This window comes from Bos indicus x Bos taurus, chromosome 29 (genome assembly GCF_003369695.1).
Source record: "Bos indicus x Bos taurus breed Angus x Brahman F1 hybrid chromosome 29, Bos_hybrid_MaternalHap_v2.0, whole genome shotgun sequence".
Lineage (NCBI taxonomy): Eukaryota > Metazoa > Chordata > Mammalia > Artiodactyla > Bovidae > Bos > Bos indicus x Bos taurus.
The window spans coordinates 10952886-10974398 of NC_040104.1; the positions used below are offsets into that span (position 1 = coordinate 10952886).

General features: G+C 60.3%; 1 protein-coding gene across 2 annotated transcripts in view; it reads right to left on the reverse strand.

Moving 5' to 3' along the window:
* Positions 1-21513, reverse strand: part of DAGLA (diacylglycerol lipase alpha) — a 66488-nt gene that overhangs the window by 29078 nt on the left and 15897 nt on the right. Inside the window, exon 1 of one of the 2 annotated variants that reach the window (XM_027531467.1) lies at positions 838-1890. The exons of the other annotated variant lie outside the window; for it this stretch is intronic. The gene's annotated coding sequence lies outside the window, so the exon portion shown is untranslated. Of the gene's footprint in view, positions 1-837; positions 1891-21513 lie in introns of those variants that run through there. 2 annotated transcript variants of the gene reach the window in all.

A 21513-nucleotide genomic window follows, 5' to 3' on the forward strand; every position in this document is an offset into this window, starting at 1 on the left:
ACCCCTTGAGATCGGCTCAGCCTGGGGTTGCCCCAACAGGAACTGCTTAGCTCCACTAAAGACCTGGGCTTATTCCTATCCTCCTCCATGGGATCAGGGGACCCCTACCCACATATCCAGTGCCTGCAGTCCTTGGTGTGGGGTCGGGATTTCCCAGCCCAAGCCTGAGCCTGTCTCCCGGCATGAGCTGAACCAGGGAGATGGAAGGCTGAAGGCGCTGGGGAAGGTGGGGGGTGAGCACAAGTGTGGGGCTGGCACACACGGAGGATGGGAGCACCCAGCACATAGTAGGTGCTCAGTAAATATCTGTTGGATGAGGTCTTCCGTTTTGGGCTTTGCTGGAATGCTGGGAGGACACTCTATGACCTGATTTTCTACCCATCAGACAGCGACGCCCCTTGGTAGGGAAGGACCTGGTTGAGACGGGGCAGGGTTGGGGGGAGGTGTCAGGAATGTGGCTGGGGTGCCCAGCTTCTCTGCTAGAAGGGCAGTGGGCAAGCCCTGGGGGTATCTCATCCTCCTGGCAGCCACCCTCCACCCTTCACGCTCCCCCTGAGCCATGCAGTCTCTACTGCCCGGATCCCAACTCTCTGAAGTAGCTGAATTCAAATTAGCCGCAGGGAAGCTTGGGGAGAAGGGCCCAGGAGTCCGGTCCCCCCCTCCCAAGAGCCCCAGGAACCAGGGCAGTGGCGCGGGCCACTGGCTCCCCACAGGGGGCCGGTGGGGAGACACCGGGGAGGGACTCAGGGTAGCCCCACACTCAACTCAACAGAGAAACCCCAGCGACTGGAGGCTGGGCGCTGGTGGGCTGCTGCCCCCAGGCTGGCAGAGGCTTACATGGCACCTGGTCCCTGGTGGGCGGCAAGTCCTCCTCTCCCCGGTGAAGGCTCCAGGGAAGAAGAGCGTCCGTGGAGACCAGCATCACTCGGCAAGTGGCCAAGTCTCCCCGGCTGGTGGGCACGGCTCTCAGGGTGGGCCGGGGGGTGTGGGGCCAGGTGGCCGGCCCAGCACATCCGGCCCGGCCAGTCTCCGTCGCCCTTTCCCGGGTGCAGCCACTTCATCCGGCCGCTGCCAGGCTGCTCCCAGCGAGGTGGCGGCCCGGCGGGCGGGCGGGCGGGTGTGCTAGCCTGCCGGGGTCGTGCCTACTCCTCCCCCCACCCTCAGGAAGTGACATCATCCCACTCTCTCCAAGGAGGAGTCGGAGCGCGGATTCTGGGAAGCGGGAGAAGGATGGAGAGCCCGGAGCTGCGTGGCGGGGCGTCCGGGGGCGGAGGGTCTGGGACCGCGGGAGGCCGGGGCTTCCAGTCCCCTGTCGGTGACGAGGGGCTGACCGCCTCTGGCTTCGGTTGGAAGGACCGGAGGGGCAGGGTGGGAGGGGCAGGGACGCCGTGGGCAGCGGCGGGCTGGGGAGGACGGAGCTGCCAACAGCTGGGATGGCAGCCGCCAGCCCCTCCCAGACGCCAGGTGGCCCCTGGAGGGTGAGGAGCCACGTAGGGCTGGGATTGGGGGGTCCCTCACACACGTGGAACCACTGCGAAGTCCCAGCAGGTGCAGCAGCTGCTCTCAGCAGGCCAGACCCCGGCAGAGGAAGGGGAGGGCTGTCCCAGAGAGGCTGGCGGGCACGGGCTGCCCTGCCGGGAGCCCAGGACATCTCGCTTTCAGGGGTACACCCAGTGAACCCTTCCCAACCGCCTCCTCTCCCACCCCTTCACCTCTTAGAGTCTAGAATGGCTAAAACTCCCTCAACTCACACGTTATCACCTAATAACCTCACACGCGGCCCCACCTTCCCAGCTCTCAGGTAGAAGGGGGCGGGGTGGGGAGCCTGGCACCCCTGCAGAGGGGGCTGAAGATCTGTCAAGACCCCTGTAGTGATACGACCAGTGGCAGCCTCTGCCCCCCAAGCTTGACGGGGGGGGGGGGGCGCCCAGCTAATGGCCGTGGTCAGTGCCAGTCCCACCTAGGTCACATGGCAGGGCGGCTGCGGGCTGACTGCGCTGGGGTGCCCGGTAACAGGTCTGGGGGCCACACCCCGCAACCTCCCGGGCCAGCTCGCCACTGCAGAATCCCAGGTCCAGCACCGCCTGGCTCCCAACCCCGGCTCCATCACCCACTCACGGTATGACTTACTAGTTGTGCCTCAGTTTTCCCATCTGTAAAATGTCGATGGTCCCCACCTGCTAAGGACCTGCGGACCATACAAGAGGCCTTGGCAGCACTGAACGAAGCCAGCGGCGGTCTTAGCAAGACAGCGTGTGAACCGGGTGGACGAGCTGTGCCTCCCCTGCCTGGGCTAGCGGATTCTCCAGCTGGTCACCACCAGGTCATGGTGGGGGGGTGTTGATGACAGGGCCTGTGCTGCTGCTGGGGGGGTGGTGGTAAGGATGGGCCCCGCTACTCCATGCGGATTCATAAATCTCAGGACTGCTATTTTTAAGGGCCTGAAAGACGCCCTTTCTCTCGAGACCCCAGCCCTTCACAATGGGGGCCTGTTCCCCTGCTGGGGATGTGATTTCATCTGGAGGAAATGTCTCAGGATGGGGGAGGGCAGAGGCTACTTCCTGGTCTGAGGAGGCCGCAAAGCATCTCCTCTGGCTCTCCTCCCCCAGGGCACAGGGGCCTCAATGGGGCAGGGGGCATCCAGACCAGCGGCACTTCCAGGGGAGGGGAGGTGCCCCCTTCAGCGGCGGCAGAACAGAAGCATTGCTGGGTGCCTCCCATGCCCCTGGCTGGACACCCCCTCCACCACCCAGGCAGGTGTGAATGCCCAGGATGCTCCCCACACGTGGGTGGAATGACCTGAGTGGCGCTCCGAGGCCCCTTCTTCCTCCACTCACAAAGCCCAGTTTCCTTGATGGGGATTCAGGCCTTTGATTTAAGTATGAACCATCCTCGGAGTTCCTCTTTCTAAAAATGCAAAACTGTTTTTCTAAAATGCACAGGCTGATCCCTACTTTAAATACCGTCCATGGCTCCAGGGGTCTGCAGGATAAAGTCCAAGCCTATCAGGCAGCACCTAAGGGCCACAGCAGCTGGCAGGCAGGCTGTGCAGCCTTGGGCAGGGGCCTTGCCCTCTCTGAGTCCTGAAGCAGGAAGTCACTCCCCAACCCCTAGGAATCCGAGGCACAGACAGGCACAGGGCTGCCTTCTGGCTGGGGAGGCACTCCAGTGCCCCCTCACACTCTCTCACCCTCCTTTCCCAACCCCTAAACTTGCTGCTCCCTTAAAAACACCTCATTGGAATCTGTGCTTTGTTTATCCTAGTTCCTCTGGCAGGCAAAATCCTACTCATCTTTGTAAGCCAACGGAAAGCAGCCCTCTTTGAAACCCTCCCTGACAGCACCCCCCACCCCTTCTCATGCAGAACAGGCTGCGCTCCCTTATGGGAACCCCTCATCTCAATACCCTGGTACACTGGCTTACACTTGCTGATTCCTTGTTGCCCATCCCGGTCCTGCTCAATGGAGAGTCCCGGAGGGTGGGGATGGGGGTTGGCCAGGCAGCACTGCTCTCCTTCACATCACACCCCCGCTTCTCTTGCCCCTGGAGTATAAACACAGCCCCTCTCCCCCTGGGCAGCCCCAGCCCCTCCAAACCACTGCTCCATCCTTCTGAAGCAGCTGCCATAAGGGTAGGAGACATGACTCCTGCCCCTCTTAGCTCAAATCCTTCACTTTGGAGGAAAGGTCCCTCCCCAGCGCCCTCACCCCAATCGCTCTCAGAGGACCACCCTCTCCTCTGGCTGTCTTAACTATTCTAGGGCTTCAGTTTCTCCAGCTGCAAAAGGGGGACAACCCCGGTCCCCCAGAGGGCTGCGGCGAGAGCGGGCTGGGACAAGGTCACAGAGGTCTGCACGGGTCCTGGCAGAGCCCAGGCTCCACTCACAGGTGGGTGGGGAATCGTATCAACAGGGCTTCCGGGGGCTTCCTGGCAGGGTGACCTGTAACAGGTGCCAGGGTCTGGGCAGGTGTTGCTGGATGCCTCTGATTGGCTCCAGCTGATCAGAAAGGGCTGGACTGAGCTGACATGAGTCCTAACAGGGTCCCCTGCCCTGCCATGGGCTTTGGGGGGCTGCTATTTAGAGCACCCGAGCTGGGCCTCATCCCCTGACCCAAAGGTCCCCTTGGGCTGGGCCCTGGGAGCAGGCTTCAGGGAGAAGTGCCCCTCAGCAGTGGGTCCCAGCTGATGGGGTGCTGAGAGCTCCCAGGGGAAGGATGAAGGCAAGGAGAATTCCAGCTCGAGCTGGTGGGAGGTGAGACATCACCTCACTAGCCTGCATTGGGGCCGGGGCACCAGAGTCAGGCTCAACCACAGGGGACAGAATGATGTGCTGTGGGAGGCCCGTCCAGCAGCCTCTAGGTCAGCCCATGAGATTTCCTGCCTGGCAGAGGTGGCCTTGAGCATCTGGGCCCAAGGATGGGCTGGAAGTTGAGCCTGAAGGAAGGGATGACAGCCAGGTCCAGGCCACTAGGATACATCTGATATCAGCTGAGCACCTTCCACGTTTTGAGTCCCAGATGAATAGCCTGCCATCCTCACAGCAGCGATGCAGGGTGACAGCCTCGCTCTCACTGCACATCGGTCTGGGTCCTGGCTCTGCACGTCATGGCTGTGTGACGGTGGACAAGTTACTTAACCTCTCTGTGCCATGATTCCTTACTTCTAAAATGGGGCTAAGAACAGCAACTACCCGTTAAATGAGTCACATACACTTAAGCCAGCACCTGTCATAGATGCTCAGCGAATGTGGCTCTTCTGCTAATATTTTCATTGAAAATGAGGAGGCTGAGGCTCAGAGACCCTGCCCCATACCTTCTGAGGAGCAGGAGGCTGGGCAGGCAAGAGACTTGGGTCCTTCCTCCTGCCATCCAAAGCCCACACCCACTGCAGGAATGTCAGGCTTAGAAGAGATCCTGGAAACAGTCCTGGGGCCCCCATTTATGGGTGAGGAAGCAAGTTCAGGAAGGCACCAGAGGCTCCCAGCTTTCCCATTATGTCCCTCCCAGCGGGAGCTGGACATGCAGCCAGAGTCTCTGAGCCAGCCCGGCCCTTCCCTGCCTCACAGCACACGCCTTCTCCAACTCCTGAGAGCTGCCCAGGGGCAGCTCCCATTAGTAGAGTGTTGCCCCAGGGAGCCTGGGCTGAGATCCTCTCTCACATTCTGGATACAGAACCCTCTCGGAAGCGGCAAAATCCACATGAGCTCCCTTGCTGGAGATCAACCCGCAAGAAGGCATCAATCACTTGAGCAGTTTCAAGCAGACTCATCGGTGGCTAGCTCTCCACTGCCCGGCGGGTGGGGTCCCCGCGGCTCTGCAGCTCAGCTGGCAAAGGAGAGGAGGAGAACTTAGCCCCAAGCCCACCTTCCCTGGGTCCTGAACAGCCTGCTGGTTGAGGCTGGTGACCGGGCCAGGTCCAGCTACATTACAGAGCTGCCAGTCCCAGACCAAGGGCAACATCCCCAGGACAGAAAGTCACCACCCCTCCAGACCTCAGTTACCTCTTCTGAAGAATGAGGAGCCTGGACTAAGGGGAGGCTGATGTTTTTGTATTTGTTAACATTTATTTGCATCCAAGGCTGCATGTGCCTATATAGGAATCCCCAAACAATGAAAAGGTGGAATATAAATTTAAAAACAAACTTGAGAACAAAAACTAAGTAAATTAAAATAGAAGACTGGGGAAATCATCGTACATGTACAAGACATAAAGCCCATCATAGGAGCTGCATGTAAAACTAGCATTAGCCTCCATGCTACCTGGTAGCCAAAGTGAAAAGGGAAATTGGGTAGTCTGTATGCAATCTTTAGGGCTTCCCAGGTGGCACAGTGGTAAAGAATCCACCTGCCAATGCAGCTGATGCAGAAGACGTGGGTTTGATCCCTGGGTCGGGAAGATCCCCTGGAGAAGGGCATGGCAACTGGCTCTAGTACTCTTGCCTGGAAAATTTCACGGACAGAGGAGCCTGGTGGGCTACAGTCCATGGGGTCACAAAAAGTTGGACACGACTGAGCATGCACATGCATGCAAGGCCTCTTTCAGCACTCTGTGAGGTGTTGTATTCCTCGGGGCTCTGAGGGGAGGGCCCAGGACTCCCATTCCCATAATGAATGGGATGCCCCCACGCGACAGGGCTTAGAGAAGATGCTCCCAAAACGGTGAAAGGGACCTGCTGCCTCCTATAGGCCCTCTGGGTCTGTCTGTGTTGGCTGCTGGAGCTTGACTAGTCTTGAAGGGCGGTCATCTGACTTGGAGGACTGACCTAAGGGAGGTTGGGCCCCCGGGCAGCCTGCAGGGCGAGTGCTGGCCCCCAGAGGCTCAGTCCCAGCTGGGGCAGGCTCACCAGGGGCCGCCCTCTGGCCTATGTGGGCTGGCAGACGCCTCCTGCCCTCTTTATCTCTGTGCAGAGCACGGGCTCCAGGGGTGGTGGAATCCTGGCACGGCCACTACTGGTCAGCTGTGTGGCTTGTTGGGGAGCTCGTTAACCTCCCTGCTGGCTTGTGAGACTTAAACGGGGAGTACCCACAGAGGGAGGGGCGCGGCACGCAGTAACCAATCATCTCCCGAGGTTGCGGGGCGGTTCCGGGTGATGCAGGAGAGCTCCGCCCAGCGCGAGTTGGGGACTCAGCCCTTCTGCGCCCTCCAGCATTTGTCAGTTGCCTATCGAGTCTTGGGCCTCCTCTAAGCCCTCTGTGCACATAACTCACTCAGTCCTCATTGGAGGCACTGCTATTACCGTATTTTACAGATGAAGTGATTTGCCCCGGGTCACATAGCCTAGTTCCACAGCCCGTGTCTTAATCGCCACTTCAGAGGAGCAGGATCCAATTAAATGCGTTTCTGAACCCTGGGAGCGGGCTACTCATGTTCCCCCACCTGGTGGAGGGAGGCGCCAGGGTCTTGGGGACCACAACCCACTCTCTGGGTCCTCCTCTGGTTCCAGACTCCTGGTCCCACCACTAGGGAGAGACTGTGAGCATCCACCCCATTCCCAGATGAGAACTGAGGCCGAGAAGAGGCTGTTCCACGGGCTGCCTGCAGGTGCGTGGGCTGCGGCCCAGAGCTAGAAACTTTATGTGTCCCCTTACTCCAGCCTCATCAGGATGCAGGGCTGGGATTTCAAAGCAGCCTCCTGGAGTTACTTCAAAGGAAACAATGTCTCTGCCCCTCGGTCTGATTCCTGCTTGCCCTTGGAGTCCCTCTGCCTCCCAGGTGTGAGGGTCCCGCAGAAGCTGGGCTCCAAGAGGCGAGGGGCGGGGGAGGGCAGCGAGGGAGGCAACAGAGAGTGAACACGCCTGAGCCGGGGGCCGCGGGGGCCGCCCGCCTGGGCCCGGGTGTGCGCAACCGGAGTCCGGGGCCCGAAAGCTGTTGCTTTTCACACGTCAGCTGTGCCGGAGCAGAAGGCAGAGGCGAGCCTGCCCAGGGCTGGGGACGGATTTCGGCAAGAAATGGGTCCTCACACGCCCAAGCCCTGGGACGAAACAGGTGCCTGGTGAGGCCCGCGTTGGGGCAGTGGCGGGGACGCTGCTGTCTCTACTCCCACCCGACGCCGCACCGCCCCCAACCAGGGTCTCAGGCTCATGAGCACCTTTCCTGCAGCGCCACCCCCCACAACCAGGGCAGCCTTGAAGGACCCGGGGAGGTGCCTCCTACTCCCCTCACTAGGAGCCTGTGGGTAGGTAGGACTGTTTTCATGTCACAGATGGGGAAACTGAGGTTCCGAGGGGCCTACTGAGCGAGGGGCCAAGTCAGGCTTTGAAGCCAGACCTCCCTGCGGTGTCCTCTCCACACACACGAGCATCCATGTGTTACTCATTCAGTCGTGTCTGACTTTGCAACCCCATGGACTGTAGCCCACCAGGCTCCTCTGTCCGTGGAATTTTCCAGGCAAGGATACCGGAGTGGGTTGCCATTTCCTTCTCTAGGGGATCTTCCTGGCCTAGGGATGGAACCTGGGTCTCCTGCATTGCAGGCAGATTCTTTACCATCTGAGCCACCAGGGAAGCCCACAAGCATCCATGGTGCCTCACAAACCAGCACTCTGGGGCTTGGGCACAGAGTTCAGGGAAGAGGATGAAAAGAAGCAGCCCCACTTACTGGGGGCCACACCTACAGTCATGCTGGGCTGGGCCTGGAGATGGCGCCAGCCATTATTCTACCACCAGTTATTAAAAAAAATTCTTACATAGCGTTTCCTACATGCCAGGTACAGTAGTGAGCAGTTCATAGGTATCGCCTACTTTAATTTCATCTTTATAGCAGCCCTGTGCGGAGAAGGCGATGGCACCCCACTCCAGTACTCTTGCCTGGAAAATCCCATGGACGGAGGAGCCTGGTAGGCTGCAGTCCATGGGGTCATGAAGAGTCGGACAGGACTGAGCGACTTCCCTTTCACTTTTCACTTTTATGCATTGGAGAAGGAAATGGCAACCCACTCCAGGGTTCTTGCCTGGAGAATCCCGGGGACAGGGGAGCTTGGTGGGCTGCTGTCTATGGGGATGCACAGAGTTGGACACGACTGAAGTGACTTAGCAGCAGCAGCAGCAGCAACCCTATGAGCTACGTGTTATTGTCAACCCCATTTTACAGATGAAGAAATGGGCCCAGAGAAGTTAGGTCCCTTGCCCAAGGTCACTCAGCTAGTGAGAGCCGGGCCGCGAGCTTCCAGTCTGTGCCCTTGGCCCCTCCCAATGAGCCCTCATCAGGGCTCCGTTTAGCACAGAGGCTCCAGCTTCTCATTCTCACGCTAATTATTTTCCACTCGTCTACAACAAGCAGAATTTGCCATCTGCCACAGGCCCTGTCACTGACACCAGCCAACTCCCTGGGAATCAATTGAGGCCTTTCGTTTCCTGCTAGTTGTTCTGGGAGGGAAGCTGGCTGCTGGGGGATGAGTTGGGGGGGCCGCTGCCCCGAGAGGCAGCAGGATGTGCCCCCCTTCACCCCTCCACCCTTCCTTACCCCGGGCATGGCAGTCAGGCCGGGCCCTCCTTCCACCCTGCAGTCTTCCCTGGTCCTCTCCTCCAGCTTTGTCCCAGGCCAGAATGGACTTGTTTTGGAGAGCAGAAGAGATTCCCCTCTGGCCAGTCCAGGTTTTGTTTCTGAATTCTTCCCTGGAGACGGTTTCTGTTCTTGAAACTAGGAATGGCCTTTGTCCCACACTCATTCTGGGCCCCAGGGCTGAGGTGCCCTGGGGTGGCCCAGAGAGGCTGGGCTCTGGTCTGCCAGCCCCTGGCCAGTTCCTCCCGCCTGTCTGTGCATGCAGGCAGGCGCCCATCCCAGGTTTGCTTCTATTTAGGCGGAGTCTTTCCTGCACTGCCCCTGTGGTAGTTCCACGTCCCCCTTCCCCTGGGACCCGAAGTCTCAAATGCGAACACCTGGAGGGTAAGGGCTCCTCCAAGGAGCCCACCGCTGGCTTCCCTCCAGCCCTGAGGTGGGACAGCCCTGAGTTTGCATCTTGGTTCTGTCACTTCTAGGCTTCTGTGACCTTCATTTCTCTGAGCCCCTGTTTTTTCATCTGCAGGAGAGGATGACGAAGGACTCCCCGCTTCACCGGGAGTCGTGAGGAGTACATGAAATAACTCATCGAAAGCACTCAGGGCCTGGCAAGTGTTTGTTGCCACCATCATTATTGATCCATCATCTTCTCCTGAGAGTGCTTAGACCTCATCCTCATGGCCCAAGTCCCTCACCGCCCAAGCTGTGGCAGGGCCACTGATCTCTGTGGGCGAGTCAGGCTTCTGGAACAGAGAGGCCCTGCTCCCCACCCCTGGGCACCAGGCTGACCCATGCCTGCCCTCACCCGTGCCAGCCTACAGGATGCCCTGACCCACCTTCTCGGGCAGGGATGGCAGGAGTCCCACCTGCCCTGGCTGAGGCCTCACCAGCCCTGCCTCCTTAACCCCAGATGAGCCACAGAGATGAGAATCACCATCCCACAGATCAGCTCGGACGGGGGAGCTCTGGCCCAAGGCCACTCCGTGCTCCTGCAGACGCCCCGTCATCTGTCTGTCTCAGAGGTTCAGTGGGTCCCCTGTAGGCCCCTTCCCAGCCCAGACTCTGGATGCCCCGAGGGGCAGAGGCCCACCGCTCATGCCACTGTGCCCACTCCAGCGTCCTGCTAGCAGTGCCCTCTGTGGACCCCCTGGCCCCTCCCCTCCCCCAGGGCCTCTGCTCTCTGGCGAGCACCAGTCACTGGGAACCCCACCAGGCAGTTCATCTGCAGCACTCTGGCTGGGCTTCCCAGAGCTTCTGAGAAGAGACTCCCTGTTTCAGGTGCTGGCGACACCTCCGAGAGGATTTCACACCCTCCTCTACATGAGGAGCCCCCTAGCAAGGTCGTTAATGAGTCTGCTAAGTGGGCACACCTCTCCTGACACCTTCCTGCCGGGAACCCCGCCCTCACGCCCCGCATACCCTGTGCCACCACGGTCCTATTGCGCCTGCCTCTGCAGCCTGTACTGGGGGGCTCCCGACTCCAGGGGTGGGGGCTGCATGGGCTATGGAGGATCCGCAGAGGGGGGCCACCTCCCCAGGCAGCACGGCCATCTAGGGCACAGCCCTGCGCTCGGCTATCAAGTTTCACGTCAACCATTCCCTGGGCATCGCAGAAGCGGGCAGGGATCGAGTGACTGAGTAACACAAGCTCTCTCCCAGGGGACGAGGTCTGCAGAGTCCCCCTGTACCACAGGAGCATCGCTGGAGGTGGCAGGTGCTGCTTTCATGGGCCCCGGGGCCTCGGCCCAGGCCCAGCCTCTCTGCCCTCCTCTCCTGTGCCCAGCGAGTGGATGGCAGCGCTCTCTGAAGTGGGTTTCTCAGGCACCCCCAGATGAGGGGAGGGGGTCACGGCAGGCTGGGGCTTGCACGCTATGCTGGTCAGAGTGGCTCTTAGCTTTTTTACCCACTGGGGCTCCTTATGACATTGTGTTTAAGCTAAATGGTCTCAGGGCTTAAAAACGTTTGAGAACCCCCTCGAAACAGCCTGACCTCTCAGGTAGGTCCACTCTGGCCTTGGCTTTTAGAGTTCTACTTGATGTTTGGGTGCAGGAGAGAGCCTGGGGCCTCCACCCAGGGGTCTAGGCTAATTCAACCATCACTCGTGTCTGCCTGGCCTGTGCCGCAAGGCGCCGAAGGAAACGGTGACCCACCCAGGTGCTTGGAGACTCCCCCCGGCCCCCTCACACCTCCTTGGGCACGGCAAAGCCAGGCCCAAGCACGTGACCCCAGGTCTCCAGGGAGGGCTGGGGGCTCCGAAGGCCACTGGGTGGAGAACAGTATAGACCTGCCTCGTGTTCCAGTGTCTGTCCACTCAGGTGTGCACTGAGCCATGACCTTCAACATCAGGACGAATCAACCACTGCTTTCTCCTCCTCAGTAAAGCGGGGCTGGTGATGACAGTGCCTCCCCCGCGGGAGATGACAAAGTGGGTTCAAAGTTGTGAAGTGCTGAGAGCTGGGTCCTGCATACGGGGGATGCTGGGTAGCATTGGCTACACACACACACATCTGTTTACAGTTTTAACTAAATCAACCCCCTCCTCACAAGTGCATTAAGACTCCTAAATTCCCCTTGTTGTTACTGTTTAGTTGCTAAGTTGTGTCTGACTCTTTGAGACCCAGTGGACTATAGCCTGCCAGGCTCCTCTGTAGATGGGACTTTCCAGGCAAGAATACTGGAGTGGGTTGCCATTTCCTTCTCCTGGATCTTTCCCACCCAGGGAGCAAACACACATCTCCTGCATTGCAGGCCGATTCTTTACCACTGAGCCACCAAGGAAGCCCCTAAATTCCTCTCAAATAAGATGACAATGCCCAACCATTAGCTACCGAGCTGTGCACCAACCAGCCCCTCCAGCCCTGCTGTTGGGCAAGCCCGTTCCCTGCACCCATGCCCCTCTTCTGCTCATCAGTGGAGTGCCCCCTGCCTGGTGCTTCCTTCTCTCCGGACACCCGCTCACTTCAGGGGGTCCTCCGTGGCGAAGCCCGGGGCCCATACAGTCGGCCTTAAGCCTCAGTCCTGGTTGGTCAGCCCACAGCTCATCAGTGAAGTTGCAGCCCACCATCCTGTGGGCTCCGGGCCCTCCTGCCTCACCTTGTCTGTTACACTGGAGGCCCCCAAAAAGGTAATCCTGGCCTCCCCCTTCTTCTCCCCCCGGGCTAGGGGATGGGCCCAGTGGCTCAGGGCAACATAGACTGGAAATGGTAGGGGGGGGCACTGGCCTCCACAATGGGGGTGACTCCATCAGGCCCCAAATAGAGGTCAGCCTTCTGCCTCCTCAGGCCTGGGCGGGACCCAAGGGCCAGCTCTGTATCTGGGCATGTGAGGCCTGGGAGAGAGCAGGGCCCAACCTGGGCTCCAGAGTAGGGTGTCACTTTCCTCCCCAGAGGACTCACTCTCAGGGCCTGGGGCCCCAGGCTCATCACACTGTCACTCCTGGGGCTTCGGCTTCCAGGCCTGCTCCCTGGGGCGGAAGGAGGAACAGCCCTGGTGACCACAGACAGCACCGCTGCCCGCCCTTCCCGTCCCCAGTGGCACTCTATGGCCGTTTCGCAAGGTCACGGCAGGGAAGTGACAGGCATTGGCGGGGTCTCCACCCCGTCAACCTGGGGCAGGCACCCGTGGCCCCATTAACTGCCCGCCACCAGCAGGGACGCACCTGGCAGCCCCAGGGAGGTTGGCAAAGCTGCCGGTGACTCCAGGGCCCAGACCTTTCAACCAGAGCTGATGGCACCACGGAGACAGGCTGGCAGGGCTGGGCGCTGAGTGCTATAACGGGATGCCCACCTGGGGCCCAGGAGACAGACCTGGGCCAGACCGACTGGGGCAGAGGCTCCTGCTAGGCCGAGAGTGGCACCGTGTCCCGCCGGGGCTCAGGGAGGAGGGTGACTAGGCCTGTTTCCTCAGCAGGCCCAGCCCTTCGCCACTCGCCCAGGAAGCCTCTGGAGTCGGGGGTGGCGGTGGGGGAGTCGGCGAGAGCTAGGGGACCGGAGGAGGTGGCCTGCGTCACGGCGCCTGCTGACTGCCCCACCCTCAGTGGCCGCTGGCTGCTATAAATATGGCTCCTGCCTCCGATGGTGCAGGAGGTGACCTAGAATTGTGGGCTCTGGGGCCTCCTGGGCGCCCCTCCCCGCCGGCATCAGATGCGGCAGCCTGACCAGAATGTCCTTGCAGCCTGAGAGCCCACCCCCACAGTGAGCACAGCCCCGACCGGTGCTGGGGAGACCCCAGCAGTGAGGGGGACGAGGGCTGCGGCTTCCCACCCCCAGTCTCCCACCACCATCCTTTCTACCACTTGACAGCAAGCGCCAGGGATGCCAGGTCCCCCAAGATTGAAGGCCTGCCCAGTCTGCAGAGGAGACAGGTGGGAGGCCCGAGACCACCCACTGCAACCTCAACCCTAAAGCCGAAGGGCAAAGGCCCCAAGGCCATTTGTTCCGGGCCCCCCACCTCTCCCTCAGTCCACGGTTCCTCCGCAACGCCACCTAGCTTGCAAACCTGCCGCGGCCCGGAAACCACCCTGGACAGACTCGACTGTGACTGTCCTCCGTCCAGTTGGTGGCAGGCATCTGAATGAGCCCGTCCCGCTCGAGGGACCCCAGGCGGGCCCAGGCCCCAAACCCCAGGGCTGGGAGCAGAGGACAAAGCGTGGCCCCAGGCCGGGCTGTTTCGAGGACCCCCAAACCCCATGTGTCACCAGTTTGGTTCCAGACTCCCTGGCTCAGGGCAGCCCTGGGACCTAAGAGGAGAGGAAGCCAGAATCGGCCCCAGGGGTGGGGCCCCAGGGTGTGAACACAGGTGAAACCTCAAAATTAATTTCCCGCACACAGCCATCCTCCACCCTCCAACACACAGAGAGCCACTACGTGCCAAGGGGCCACAGCAGTAAGCAAAGGCCCAGGTGGGGCCAGCCCTCAAAGATCTGACAGGCCAGAAAGGAAAGACAGGCTGGAAGCTAATCTTCACCTACGATTGTGAAAAATTCTACGACTTGTGCTCAGAAGAGGGGTCCTCACTGGAGCCCCAGCAAAGATCTGAGGGGCAGCTGCCTTAAGAATTGGGAGCAGGAGCCGAGATCTGAAGGATAAGGCAGAGTAACGTGGCCACATGGAGAGGGCAGCAGGTCCGTGTGCAGGCAGGCGGTGGAGGGGATGGAGCCTGGAGCCTGGAGTGAAGACCAGAACCAGCCAGACAGGAGCAGAGGGGAGGGACGCACTGGAGAGACTCCTGGGGTCTTGTGAGCCAGCTTCATCCTGGAGCTGGGCGGGAAGCCCCGGGCCAGGCAGGCGTGATGGGGGAGAGGGGTGGGGGCCAGAGATGCAGCACATGGTGGCGACCGACAGGCTGGGCGCTGCCAAGGACGCCCTGGCCCGATGATGGGGCCCCCGGACAGGCCGAGGGGCCGACACTGCATCAGCCCTCAGAGCCTTGAGCCACCACCCGGGGCTGCCTGCCTGGAGCACTTCCTGCCCAGTCTCTTCCTGCAGGCAGGGGAGGATGGACCACGCCTGGCTCCACCTGCTCCCGGGGGAACCCACTCCCCAGTCTCAGCTCTTCTGCCCAGTCCTGCCCTCAGGGGGTGCGGCAGGCCAGGGTGTTTGTCCAGCAGGCACCCACTCAGGGGTGGTCCCTGGGCTCCACTCCCACAGCCGAGGGACCCCCATAATGAGCCTGAGGCTAGAGGCGTTCCTCCTTCCGTGCTCATCTCCTAACTCTTCCGGCCACTGGCTCTGACCACAAATGCCACCGCGCGGGGGACGGGGTGTGTGCTGCACTAAAGCAGGGAAACACGCTTGGAGAGAGGATGTCTCTGCCAGTCACCCAGCCTCCCCCCGCCCCCACACCCCATTTCCAGTCTCTGTGCAGAGCTCATCACACGTGGAAAACACTCTCCTTCCTCTGCCGGCCGCCCTGCCCTCACCTCCACGCTGCCCTTGCTCACCACGCCCCAGGCATGTGGGCTTTCTCTCTGTCCCTCAGACAGCCGGGCGTGTCCTGTCTCCTGGACACGCCACCCCCCCTGCCCACCCCATCATTCCGATCTCAGCTCACGCATCCCTCCTCCCGCCTTTCTGCCCAGCCTCAGGGCAGCCCGAAGGCCCTCTCCATCACATTACCATTTTATTTCCCTCTCAGCACTTTCCACCATCTAACCCTCTCTGGTTTATTCCTGTGTTGACGTGTTTACTATCTAAGCGGCAACCCACTCCGATATTCTTGCCTGGAGAATACCATGGACAGAGGAGCCTGGTGGGCTGCAGTCCATAGGGTCACACAGAGTCGGAACACGACTGAAGTGACTTAGCACGCACATTACGGTCCAAGTCTCCCCACCAGGATGTGGCTCCTGGGTAGGGGCCTTGTCTGTCTCCTTCCCTGGTGTGTCCCCAGCCCTCAGCAAAGGGCCTGGCAGGTGGCACATCTAAGCACAGCCTTGGGGAATCCAGTGCAGAGTGGAGCCCAGAACCCAGGCTCCTGATTTCCACCCCCGGCTCTTCCCATTCTACCCACTGGCCATGTGCCTTGAGTCCCAGCTCGGGCCTGGAGGAAAGGGAATGCCTGGAGAATGACTCCCCTCTTAGAGCCTCAGTGATCTCCCATTTGGGGCTTCCCAGGTGGTACAGCAATGGCCCCCACTCCAGTGCTCTTGCTGGAAAATCCCATGGACGGAGGGGCCTGGTAGGCTGCAGTCCATGAGGTCGCTGAGAGTCGGACACGACTGAACAAGCGACTTCACTTTCACTTTTCACTTTTATGCATTGCAGAAGGAAATGGCAACCCACTCCAGTGTTCTTGCCTGGAGAATCCCAGGGACAGAGGAGCCTGGTAGGAGGCTGTCTATGGGGTCACACAGAGTTGGACACGACTGAAGCGACTTAGCAGCAGCAGCAGCATGTAGTACAGCTGATAAAGAACCCCTTGCCAATGCAGGAGACACAGGAGACACAGGTTTGATCCCAGGGTTGGGAAGATCCCCTGGAGAAGGAAATGGCAACCCACTCCAGTATTATTGCCTGGAGAATTTCATGGACAGAGCCCAGCAGGCTACAGTCCACATGGTCACAGACAGTCAGACACGACTCAGCACACAATGCATAGGATCTCCCGTTTTCCCAGGACTCACTTTTTTATTCCCCCTGAATGTTCACCTGCCAAAGGCCTTCAGCCTCTGCTTTGCTGAGGAAAGATGCTGAAATATTGATACTACCGCATGGCTGCCCTGGGCGGGAGATGGGCCGGGAATGACCATTCTAGGCCCAGTGTTTTGGATCAATCAGAACCAATGCCAAAACCCAGGCCATCGGTGACTTGCCCATGACTGCGGAGCCTCAAAGCCTCTTGCCTCTCCAGACAATGGCCACAGGAACAGTGGCTCCCTCCTCGGCGGGGGCCTGGGGGCAGGGGAGACCAGAGATGACCGGAGAAAGGGCCTGCCCTGCAGATCCTCATTCCGCCTCCTCCCTGTGACCCTCATCTGCTCTCTGCCAACTTCCTAGGAATGCGAGGAGAACAAACAAGACAGAGCGGAGGCTTCTTAGAAGGAAAGCACTATAAAAAGCCTCACAATATGATTACTTCCCTTTAAGACAGAACCCTGGGCTTTGACACCCCCGCCCCTGTGGGGCCTTATCGGGATTCTCCCAGCGTTCCCCTCCTCCTGCACAATCGGGAGACTGAGACTGGAGGCCGAGGGCAGGCCCAGCGGGAGACACGCCCCAGTGTCCCCCTGCTAGACTCAGAGGGCCAAGCCGGGTCTGGACGGCGGGCAGGCTGGGTCTTGGCCCTGTGGCTGGCTCTGTGCGGCCCTCCCACCTTTGGCATCTGGTGTCCTCTCCGCTCTTCTGGGCCTTGGGAGGACACATGAGATCACATCTGGGAAGTGTTTAGAGCTCCTCAGAGAAAAAAAAGCCAGAGGGATCCAAAGTGGGATGGATTATGTATCAGTGGGCTCATTTATTAGCACTTTGGTTTAGGTCAGGGGCAGAAGGGGCAGACGCATGGGGTTCACTGTCAGAGAACCAGGCTTCTACTACCTGTGGGCAAGTTGCATCCTCTCGGGGCCCTGATTCCTATAAAAGGGAGAGGGGGACATAAGATCTGAGTGATGCTGGTTAAAGTACAGCCTGCAAACAGGGACTGCCAGGGTACCAGCCTCACAGTGTTCCCACGGGGGTGACAGTCGAGGGCTTGGCAAGAGACCGCGTGAAAATGATGTACGTTAGGGAGCATCCTTCTGCTGGGGAAGTTGAGTCGTAGATGAAAGGCCTGAGGATGGGGCTGTCTGCAACGCCACTCGAGCTTGCAGACCCCGTGTCCATCCCCAGGCAGAAACCGACATGGACCAGCAGCAGGAGAGAAGGCTGAGCAGGGCCTGGCAGCCTCTGTGACTTCAATCACAACCTCAGAGGACTAGCACTCCCCTCTTCCACGTTGGTCCTGCTCCCCAGATAAGAGGTGGTGGTGGAGACACCAGGCTGCCTCCCTGGCCTCAGCACACACAGCCAGCTTGCCCAGGGCCAGTATGGGAGTGACTGGACCCAGCACACAGCTGCGCCCACCTGGGAAGACCGTCCCCAACTTAAGCTAGGACGCGCTCCTGGCTGCCCATTGTTAGAGAGGTCTTTGCCCGTAGTGGGTGCAGTCCAGCCACTTGGTGACAGCCTGCTGGTCCTCACGGCTTGTCTGGCAGGCACCCAAGGGGTGGAGTGACCATGGGCCACAGCAGTGGGCTTGCTAAAGGCCACAGTGCAAAGCAAGGTGGGTACCCTGTGGTGGGGCAAGATCCCTCATTCTCCCAGGACTCGAGCCACAGGCAGGACTTCAGGGAGCGGGGTGCCGGCTCCCTGTCCAGCTCATTTAGGCCTCTCCCTAGGGTCCCAGCTTCAGGGGAGAAACGGCTACTTCTCCACTGGGATGCCAGACCCTCCCAGCTTCTGTTTACCTAATCTGTTCCCCTTGGTCCCAAAGATCCAACCTGTGACTTCAGGGAGCCACCAACACATTCCCCAGTGGGTGAATGCCACTCTCAGGAGGAGAGGTGGGGCAGAGGGTGGTGGGCCAGGCCCGGGCCCAGGACCAGGGTAGTTTCTGGTTCTGATTCATCTGAAAGGAGGTGAGGCCAGGGCAGGGTAGGCCTGAATCAAGGCAGAGTCTCCTCACTGGGAGGGAGAGCAAGGCCGTGGACAGGTGCAGCTGCCCCAGGAAAAGAAGGGACAGAGGTGTCCGGTGGGATGCTCCCAGCTTAGGCCATATGCTCCTCTGCCCCTGGCCACACAAAAGCCCCATTGATGCCAGGCCTCGCCTCCACGCTGCTGCCCTGACTCAAGGGCTCTGGCGACCTCTCCTGCTCCTTGCTGACCATCCAGCTGCCGCCGCCACTGCTGCCCTGGCATGCCAGGCATGCCGGGCCCAGCAGTGCAAAGTCACATGCTGTGGGCGGGCGAGGCCAGGCACTGCTGGGGCAGCGTCGGACTGCAGGGTGTGGTGCTTATGGGCAGTGCAGCCCTTCTTGGTTACACGGAACAGCTGGATGCCAGAAGCAGTGGACCACTCGTCCGCCACGGCCCGCCCCCCGCCCCCAGTCCCACCCACTTTCCTGGAGGGCAGATCCTTGGGCAAACAGTCAGCCAGGTGCTGGCGGCACGGCAAAAGCAGGGCTGGGAAAGCAAACACTGCGGGCCACCCCAACCCCACCCTGCACACCAAGCCTTCTCCAAGGGACAGGGTATGTCCCCAAGCAGGAGGCTGCCAGGGAGTCAGGCTGACCTGGGCCTGGACATTGGCCAGTTCCTGACTGGGTGACTCTGAACAAATCTCGGGACCTGGGGCAATGCCCACATGCACCGCTCTTGTGAAGGTTAAATGGGAGGAGGCCTATGTGGGAGCACTTAGCACGGTTTGGCATAGACTAGGGTCTTGATTCATGGAGGCTCTGTCCAGTGCTACATGGATGTGGGGGGAAGCCGGGGCAGGTCACAGAACGAGGGGCAGCACCTATGGAAGTCTGGGCACCACACCCTCTGGGGGCATGCTAGTTCATGGCCCCCTTGTCTCAGCCTCTGGGAGAGACTTCTGACAACAGCTGTACCAGCAGGGGTTGCTCCACCAGTTGAGGCAGGATGCACTCTACCAGTAGGGGGATGCTCCACCAGGAGGAGTGCTTCGCCAGAAGGAGGTGCTCTACCAGCAGGGGCTGCTCCACTAGCAGAAGATGCTCCACCAGTAGGAGGTGCTCCACCAGAATGAGGTCCTCCACCCGAAGGAGGTGCTCTACAGCAGGGGATGCTCCACAGCAGGAGATGCTCCTGCTGGCCCCAAACTCAGGGCAACCATGAGTCAGATCCCAGAATTCCCTCCAGCTGCCGAGGGCCCCACTGGCCCCCATGCAGTGCTTCTGCTTCAGGCTGGCCCCACCCCACAAGCAGCCAGAGGGTCACTGTCTGCTCCTCCTCACAGACCCTACTCTGGGGTTGAAGAGCACACGCTGGCGAAACAAGCTGGCTTTCATCTGCTCTATTACTCACCATGGTTGAGTGCTCTGCAGCATCAGAGTTCGTCATGCCTCTGTGCCTTTGCACAGGCCATTCTCATGGCATAGGATGCCTTTTCTAATCCTATGCTCCCGTGAACTCCTCAACCTACCAGGGCTAAGCCTAAACACACCCTCCTCTGTGAAGCCCGCAAAAGCCTGCCAACCCTGAGGCAGATCCGACTTGTGCCCCTCCATTCCTGTCCCAGGTACCCTGGTTCCCCACCAAGCTGGGAGCTCATAGAGGGCAGGACTGCACCTTCTGCCTGTGTCCTCGGCACCCAGACTGTGCCTGGTGCCTCACAGCTGCTCAAGAAACATCAATCTGGGCCCAGACCTTTGTTCTTCCGAGATCTCGCCGGTGGCCTTTTTGGCCAAAGAGACTCAGGCAGCGTGTGGGAACCTAGGCAAGACACTTCCCTCACAAAGCTGATGGGGGCTCGAGGATTCTTCTGCTTGGACACCATCCACGCCCTGTGCATCAAGCTTCCCCACAGTCAGAGGCGGCTTTGGGGGCTGCAGGCTGCCTCCCGTCTTCCAAAGCAGAAAGCAAAGTTAACAGGAGGGCGAGCACAGGGAAGGGAAGTGCAGCCGGAACTGCAGGGAGAAAGGGAGTCGTGGCTGCCATCTGCTGTGAACAAGATGTTTGGAGAACACGCACTCCTCGGCTCGGAGGTCTCCCAGCCAACTCTCAGAGGGCGGCCGCCCCTCCGCAGATGGGCGCCGATGGGCTCAGCCAAGCCCAAGAGGGGCCAGGCCCCCTCCCACCGCACAGACCTTCCAGCTGCCCCCGCCTGACCTCTTGCTTCTCAAGCAGGCTGGGCCAGGGGGTGGGGGGGAGACGATGCCAGCCCAGGAAGCGAGCCATCTCTTCCAGGGAGCCCCCCGCAGGCTCTGAGAGGACAACTCCATCACAGTGATAATAACATCGCAGACATCGTGATTACAAAGGAAACAACACCAACTACTGTTCAGTGAGAGCCGGACGACCTGCTGGAAGGCCTTGTACTGGGAGCTCGCGGCCACGGTCTCATTTCAGCTGTCACCCCAGGGAGGAGGGAGGAGACGTGGAGAGTCCAGGAGAGCACCTGTGCTCTGCCCCAGGGTGTGGGGCACCTGGCCACCGAGGCCCATTAGGAGACGGTCCTTGGGTCCTCCTTTATTCTCTAAGCTGGAGGGCACAGTGAGCAACAGGAGAACATCTGGGTGAGAAGGAACCTTCTGGGCCACAGAGTCACACACCTGCATTTCAGCGAGGGAAGCAAGGGTTAAGGATGCGGAGACCTGCCCCAGGCCACCTGCGGTCAGTGGGAGGTTGGGGACATGAACCCTGGCCTGGGACCTGGCTCCTGGGGCCTCAGCAGGCTGCCAGGCAGGGCTGTCCTCTGGCCTTTAAAGAAAGCAGCCCTCGGAGGGCTAAGGGGCTGGCCCTGCCTCGAGGGCCCATCTCGGTTTGGACCAGGCCTCCCTTATCCTCTGTGCCCCAGGCTGCGGCGGGGCGGGGGTTGGGGTGGGGGCCGAGCTGAGAGCCAGGGAAGGAGAGGCCTGTCTTCCTGGCTGTGCCCCCAGGCCTGCTCTAGACCTCCCCCTGGGTCGCCCTGCCCAGAGCCTGCTCACAGAGGGATTCATGTGGCCAACAAGGCTGGGCATGCTTGCAGGGGTGCTGGGTGGCCCGCTCACCAGAGACACTGGAGCTGCCCCGTGGCACCCGGCCAACCACACCCGCAACTTCTCTCACCAGATCAGGAGGGTGGTTTCTGCAGGTGGGCTGCGGAGAAGCCTGCCCGCCTAGACTGAACTGTGCCAGGGCTCTGAATGCCCCTCCATGGACCTCACTCAGCCCTTGGCAGCCCGGCCCCTGGAGGGGTGGTGGGGGGTTGGGGGGCTGCCGGCCCCTGCCATTCCAGCCTGGAGAGGTCAGGGGACAGACCCCCCGCCTCCCTTCGGCACCTGGAAGGCAGGATTTCTGGGGCAATCACCCAGAACTG